This window comes from Bidens hawaiensis, unplaced genomic scaffold, assembly GCF_021521415.1.
Source record: "Bidens hawaiensis isolate Kalapana, Puna unplaced genomic scaffold, B.hawaiensis_p1.1 tig00001463_1, whole genome shotgun sequence".
NCBI classification, from domain to species: Eukaryota; Viridiplantae; Streptophyta; class Magnoliopsida; order Asterales; family Asteraceae; genus Bidens; species Bidens hawaiensis.
Genome location: NW_027491083.1, coordinates 2,189,086 through 2,197,066, shown reverse-complemented (window position 1 = coordinate 2,197,066; position 7,981 = coordinate 2,189,086). Strand labels below are relative to the sequence as shown.

Here is a 7,981-nt window from a genome sequence, read left to right as displayed (position 1 = left end):
TTGTTTTAATCTATTTCATTTTTATTCATCTTGTTGTATTTTTATTTTTTAGTTTTATTATTTTTAGGTAGTTTTCCGTATCTTGTTTGTTACATTCCGCGTTACCTTTGGGGGATGCATGTCCACCACACCCGGTCCTGAGCTTATTTTACCCTTTTCTGAACCCGAGCGACATCTTCGAGAAGGTTTGAGGAGGAGAGCACGAGAAATTGCCGAGGTCATTGAAAACGAAGTTGTGGAGGACGACGCTAATCCCGAGGTAGAAGAGATGGTGGACCCGAACAATCAAAGTCGCATGGATCACTTCGCTATGCCATCCCTCGATGGCTATGGTAGCGGTGTTAGGGAGCCCGAGATTACCGTGAGTTTTGAGATCAAGTCGAGTACTATTCATTTGGTCTAAAATTCCGTTTCTTTCCATGGCCTCTCGAACGAGGACCCTCAATCTCATGTTGCGCATTTCATTCGATTATGTGCGACATTAAAAATTTAGGGGTGTACGGACGATGCCATGAGACTCTGAATTTTTCCGTTCTCACTTCGCGGGGCTACCGTGGAGTGGTTAGAGGAATTCCCTTCCAGTTCCATCACCACTTGGGACCAATTGGTTGAGCAGTTTCTTCTTCAGTACTTCCCACCCGATAAAACTACAAGATACCGGGCAAACATCACTGGGTTTCTTGTTGAAGATGACGAGTCACTTCATGCTGCATAGGAGAGGTTCAAGGGCTTGTTGAGAAAATGCCCTCATCACGGTTTGAGTCGCAGACTTCAGTGTTTTACGTTCTTTGATGCTTTCCAGAGCGCAGAAGCAGGCTGTTGATCAGGTTGCGGGAGGAGATTTCGGTAGGTTTACCCCAAATGAGGCGTTGGACATCTTGGAGAGAGCTGCTAAGAAGATTTTTGCATATAATATGCCTCGTAGTATTCCTTCCACTAAGGGTGTTCACCATGTCGATTCTAACACCCTTGTTTCAGCCCAATTAGAAGCCTTGACCAAAAGATTTGACCAATTGCAATCCGATCTTACCAAATCTAACTCTCGTTGCGGGGTGTGTGACTGGAAACACCAGACCAGTAAGTACCAGTAGGCCATGGTGGTGGAGGATGTTGACTTTGTAGGTTTCCAAAACAATGCCTACAGCAACTCCTACAACCCGGGATGGAGAAATCATCCAAATTTCAGCTAGAAAGATAATGGTGACTCTCAAAATCAAAGTCAAAATCAAAAGCCACCGGGATTTGACCGAAATCCAAATTACCAGAGTCAACCCAGAACCAATCTTACCAGCAAAAGCCTCAGTTTCAGGGTTCTAGCAGTAGTGGTCAGTCTAGTGGGGGGGGGGGGGGTCTAGTGTTGACAACCTCTTGACTCAGCTTTTGGCTAAAAACGAGACCTCAAACAAAATGGCTGAACAGAGGAACCTGAAGATTGATGAGACTCTCCAGAGACACGATCTTGAGTTGAGGAATCAAAAAGCGTCCATTCAGACCATCGAGAATCAGGTTGGACAGATTGCTCAGCTCCCCTCTGCGAGACCACAGGGTAGCCTTCCGAGTAACACCAAGAGAAATCTGAATGCCGAGGCTAAGGCGATTACCTTGAGGAGTGGTAGATCCACCATTCTTGTTAATGCATCGGTTTCCACACCAAAACCGATTGCCGATAAGATTGAGACTAAGACTCCTGGTGAGGTGCACTCGAGGGTAACCCCAGAAAGTACCGCACAAACCAGTGAGCTAGTTAGGACTTTTGAGCCTCCCATTCCATACCTAGGCCATTTGAAGAAGCAGAAGATGTAAGAGCAGTACGGGAGATTCTTAGATCTTTTTAAGTAGCTACACATCAATCTTCCGTTTCTTGATGCGTTGAAAGAAATGCCTAAGTATGCTAAGTTTCTGAAGGAGGTTCTCTCGAACAAGAAGAAATTAGAAGAACTTTCTTGTGTGACTTTGAATGAGGAGTGTTCTGTGGTCCTTCAAAATAAATTGCCCAAAAAAATGACCGATCCGGGCAGTTTTACCATTCCATGTTTGATTGGTAATTTTTCGGTTAGTAACACTTTAGCTGTCCTAGGTGCTAGCATAAACTTGATGCCTTATTCTGTTTTTGCGAAGCTAGCCTAGGTGAGCCTAAGCCTACTCACATGAGCATTCAGCTTGCCGACCGCTCGGTGAAATACCCGAGAGGTATAGTTGAGAATATGCTTGTGAAAATCGACAAATTTGTGTTTCCTGTTGACTTTGTGATCTTGGACGTGGATGAGGATAAAAATGTACCACTTATCTTGGGTCATCATTTCCTAGCCACTGCTAGAGCTCTCATTGATGTCTGCACTGGCAGACTCACTCTTCGATTCGGAGACGAAGAGGTCACCTTTGATATTGGGAGATCCATGCACCATCCACATGATCATGATGACGTGCTCTACATTGATACCATCGATTCTTGCATTTGTGAGCACATACAGGACATGTGTGAGGAGTAATCTTTAGATACTCAGTTGTGTGTCAAAGAGATTTCTGACTTAGTCAGTGGACCTCTGATTGAGGAGTTGGTCTATGGTGTGGACCACGAGCCTCCTGAGTGTTTAGAGAGGATTGAGGATGTTGATCGTGTTACCGATCCTAAGGCAAAACCTTCTGTTGTGGACCCACCATCTATCAAGCTTAAGGAACTCCCATCCCATTTGGAGTATGCCTTTTTGGAGGACGTGTCCCGCCTTCCTGTTATCATTTATGCGAGTTTGTCGAGTGAGGAGAAGGTTAAATTGCTCATGGTTCACAAAAGGCACAAGCATGTGATCGCTTGGAAGATCATGGATATAAAAGGGATCAGTCCATCCTTTTGTACCCATAAGATCTTGATGGAGGAGGGGTTTAAACCCATGGTGCAGCACCAACGGCGTCTCAACCCTAATATGCAAGACTTTGTGAAGAAAGAGGTCATCAAGCTTCTCGATGCTGGATTGATTTATCCGAACTTTAATTCCCCATGGGTGAGCCCGGTGCAGGTTTTCCCCAAAAAGGGCGGTATGACGGTTGTTATGAATGGGAAGAACGAGTTGATTCCTACGCGTACCATCACGGGATGGAGAGTTTGCATTGACTACTGCAAACTCAACGATACTACGAAGAAAGATCATTTCCCACTCCCCTTTATCGACTAGATGTTGGAGTGACTGTCAGGAAAGATGTTCTATTGCTTTCTTAACAGTTTCTCGGGATACTTTCAGATCCCCATCTCTCCTGAGGATTAGGAGAAGATGACATTCACATGTCCCTATGGCACATTCGCCTACCGGTGGATGCCATTTGGACTGTGTAATTCCCTAGCCACGTTTCAGAGATGCATGGTGGCGATTTTTCATGATATGATCGAGGACTCCATGGAGGTTTTCATGGACGATTTTTCTGTTTTTGGGAGTTCCTTTGATCATTGTTTGAGAAATTTGGAGAGAATGTTGGATCGGTGTGAGGAGGCCAGCCTTGTTCTTAATTAGGAGAAATGCCATTTCATGGTGAAAGAGGGCATAGTGTTAGGGCATAAGATTTCACAGGCGGGGCTTCACGTTGATCGAGCCAAAATTGATACCATTTCTAAGCTTCCGCCACAAAACTTGGTGAAGTCTATTAGGAGTTTTCTTGGTCACGCGGGATTCTATCGGCGATTCATAAAGGACTTTTCCCAAATCGCCAGCCCGATGACGAAACTCCTTGAGAAAGATGCCTCGTTTGTTTTCTCCTTCGATTGTCTTCGGGCGTTCGAGCTGTTGAAGGAGAAATTGGTGAATGCCCCTATCATGGTTGCCCCCGTCTGGTCCCTATCTTTTGAGTTGATGTGTGATGCGAGTGACTTTGCAGTTGGGACGGTCTTAGGTCAAAGGCGGGATAAGCACTTTCACCCGATTTATTATGCCAGTAGGACACTGAATGATGCACAGGAGCACTACACGACCACTGAAAAAGAGCTCCTTGCTATTGTCTTCACATTCGATAAATTTCGGTCTTATCTTGTCCTTTCTAAGACCATTGTGTTCACGGATCATGCAGCCCTTTGCTATCTTTTCAGTAAACAAGATCCGAAGCCGAGACTTATTCATTGGATTTTGTTGCTTGATATAACGTTTATTATACATTAATCTTGTGTACATTTTATTTAATATTATATTAATTTAGTTCGGTTTCTTGTAAGATTTGTATACTACTAACATGGTTTTACGTTTTAGGTTTTAATTCTGGTGAAAAGAGGGCGAAAAATGAGTAAAAACAAATCGAATCGGAGAACCGACGCGTCAGGCAACGAACTGGACCGAACCAGGAGTGAACCGGACCAGCAAAGTGGACCAGACCCCCCCTAAGCCGGTGCACCGTGTGACGGGGGAGGGAGAGCCAGCCGCGCGGCACGGTGGGTGATGGCGGTGCTCATATTCCAGAATCTTTGTTGTTTAGCCGTCTTAACCTATTTTTGGACCCCTGTTGCCTATACAAAGACCCCTAAACTCACCCGTAATCATACCTTGAAGTCCAGATGAATTTGGTGAGTTCCGAGGCGACCGAGACGAGTTTCCGGCTGCTTTGGAGTCGAAGAATCAGTTGGTGTTGTGCGTATTAGTTGAAGGCGAAGAACACGGGTTTTATCTTTTGTTTCTTTCGTTTTCATTATTTCATCACCACGAATTCTTATATGTTTGTTTTGTTTAAACCTAAGAAGCTAGGCTAAATTGCATGAACTGCCTAGGCTTATGATGAACTTATTTTGATGTTTTGATTTTACTTTGGGATTGTTTAAGTTACGGTTTTTATGATTTAGTAAAAGATTTATCTATAATTAATTGATGCATATGGATACTTAGGATTGTTTGATGAGTTTTATTCCATAGTTTTCCTTGATTAATGTTTGTCGTATGATAGGATTGCTATTAGGTCAATTACTTTGTGTTTTTGATTATTTTATGATTGATGTCATGATAAGATCATTGGAATAATATTGTCAAATAAACCTAAGTGTGCTGCTAACCTAAAATCTGTAAAGTGCTGGGTTATTGATAAGTCTTTACTATTTAATCTTGCTAGATTTAGTTCTTCGTAAGGAGTCCGTCTAGGGTTGATTATTTATTATTATTTATCAAATCAATTAAGTATAGTAAATTGCCTTTATTTCCGCGCTGTAAGGTAGGATTTCGTATAAAGGAACTAAATTATAAACAATTGGTGAGCGTAAGCGAACTTGATTTTTCATACTGGTGTGCGTCAAAATTTGTTAGAAATCCATAGGTTTCTCTTGAGAAGGGTTACGGCTCCTGTTCGGGTTTTCTTATAAGTGTCTATTATACGATCCCAGTCCATACTTAAATATTTTCCCGAGTCAATTCATTACTGAAATTTAGGGGATTCTAGCCTAGGTAGTTTTCTCATCATCATCTTATTTTCATAACAAACTTTGCTTTTGTTTAAATTACTTGTTTTCTTAATTAGTTTTTAATTATAGTACTAAATTAGTATTTTAATTAAAAATCCCCCAAACAAATATAATTAATAAGTCGTGTTTTGTAGTCGAGTCTAATTAGCTAATAAACGTAATTTAAAGAGTCTCGTGGGTTCGATATCCGGACTTACTTAGCTTTACTAGAGTCGATCGGTTCACTTGCTGGTTAGTAGTTTAGTCGAGTTTTAGAGAGTCCCTAAAGTATTACTTAGTGTTTATTTTTAGTGAATTTAGTTAATAAATATTAAACTACTTCAAGCACATCATGTTTTTGCCACCGTTGCCGGGGACTCTTGGCAAATGCGTTATTAGCGTTGATTGGACCTTCTTGCTACATACGTGTTATTTGTTTCATTTTGTTTGAGTCGTAGGAGTCTAAATTAAGTCTAGTTTGTTTTTAATTGTTTGTTTATTTATTGTTAGTTTTAGAGTCTCTATATTAGAAACTACTTACTCGGTCTTGTGCATTTTTGTAGGTATATGCCACATCTGCGTTCGCAAGGACCACCATTGGATTGCTTTGGATCTACTCAGTTGAAGTCCGAGGCAAGTTCAAGTTCATCATCGTCTGAAAAGCAACCGATCACCATAGATACTTCACCGAAATCATCACCCGCAAATTCACCCACAAATTCACCACCACCAAGTCCTAGACCAGCTCCAATGGCCGAGAATAACCGCACCGTGTACCAGCAAGCTTTTGAAGGGTTCCATGGAGACCACTTACCCATTGTCGCCTCCGACATTAATAACCGTAACTCGTGGCATATCCCATCCTATGTCATGAACAACATCACCAATCACCACCAGTTCCATGGACGTGAAGATGAAGATGCACCGGCACACATCAACCGTTTGACCCGTGTGTTCAAAACGCTCAACTTGTAAGGTGCTTACCAGGATGCGATCTTCCTTCACTTGTTCCCGTTTACACTCTCAGATTGTGTCGCCACTTGGCTCGATTCGCAACCTGCTGGAATATTCACCACATGGGAGGCACTTCGCAATGCATTCATCAAGAAGTACTTTCCACCTGCTAAGGCCTCTCGCCTCCGTGATCAGATCCACTCATTCCACATGGAGCCGGATGAGGCGTATTACCAAGCTTGGGAACATTTTCAGAATCTGCTTTCCCGTTGTTCACAACATGGGCTCACCCCTTGGGCCCTTGTTGAGAAGTTTTTCAATGGGCTTACTTATGAGGCTCAAGCAATGTTTGACACAGCTGTTGGGGGCAATCTGGTGGACAGGAAGAATGTGACCGAGTGTAACGAGCTGTTTGAAAGTTTCGCATAGTCTGAGTACACGAAGAAGCCATGAGGCGGGAATTCCAATCCCGTCACCAGTACACCCTCATCTGCTCGAGGTGTGCACCAGGTTAATCTAGACAGTAGTATGGTTGCTGCTTTGGAGAATCTCACCCGAGAGATAAATGAGATGAAGACTAAGGTGGATAAGTGTGAGATGTGTAGAGGTGGGCATAGTACGCTGGATTGTCCGTTGATGAATAATCAAGATGTGGATTTTGTGGCTGGTCAGAACAGGTTCCCTAATGCTTACAACAACAACAATCAGAACTGGAACAGCTACAAGAATCAGAATCAGAATCGAGGTCAGAGTAACTCGAGTTGGCATCCGGCTGGTGGGCCACCTGGTTTCCAAGCTCCCTATAACCGAAATCAAGGTCAGTATAACAGTGGAAGTTCTAATGAGCAAGGTTCGGGTAATGGGAAAGATTCGAGTAGTGGAATGGGAAGATTGGAAGAAATGATGCAGCAAATCCTTAATAGAGATCAAGTCACTCAAAAGACCCTTGCCGACCATGATTTGCTTTTCAAGAATCAACAATTAGCTATGCTCGACACAACGAACCATTGGTGATATTGCCCGACAGTTGAATGAAAGACCCTCGGGACAGTTTTCAGGATCTACTCAGCAGAATCCGGCTGCTCAAATTAAGGCGATTACTACTCGTAGCGGTAGGATTTTTGGTCCCGAGGTGCGAAGGAATGAGGTTGAAGTGGAAGATGAGGAGGTGATGGATGAAGAGATCGAGATGGAAGTACCAGGAAAAGTGCAGAACACCGCACCAGTCGCACCAGTTGCACCGCCAGTAGAGAAGAAGCCGGTTGAAGTCCGGGCATCACCTTTGGTTGATCACTCTTGTATCCCGTATCACGCTCGCGCAAAACACTAGAAATATACGCGGGAGTATGGGCACTTTCTTGATATGTTCCGACAGTTGAAGATCAATCTCCCATTCATTGAAGCCCTCCAACACATGCCGAAGTACGCGAAGTTCTTAAAGGACCTGTTGAAGAGGAAGGATATGTTGGGGGAGGTGTCATCGATTCCACTCATGGGAGATTGTTCAGCAATAGTGCTGAACTGCGTACCTGAGAAGTTGTCAGATCCGGGTGTGTTTACGATTCCAGTTTTGTTTGGTAGTGATGCGATGAGCCATGCATTGGCGGATTTGGGTGCAAGTATAAA

General features: G+C 43.3%; 1 non-coding gene across 1 annotated transcript; it reads right to left on the bottom strand.

Annotated features, from left to right (window-relative positions):
- Positions 1–654: 654 nt before the first annotated feature.
- LOC143580347 (small nucleolar RNA R71) lies at positions 655–759 on the bottom strand. Its single transcript, XR_013143630.1, has one exon. It is a non-coding gene; the product is annotated as a small nucleolar RNA R71 (small nucleolar RNA).
- Positions 760–7,981: the final 7,222 nt, after the last annotated feature.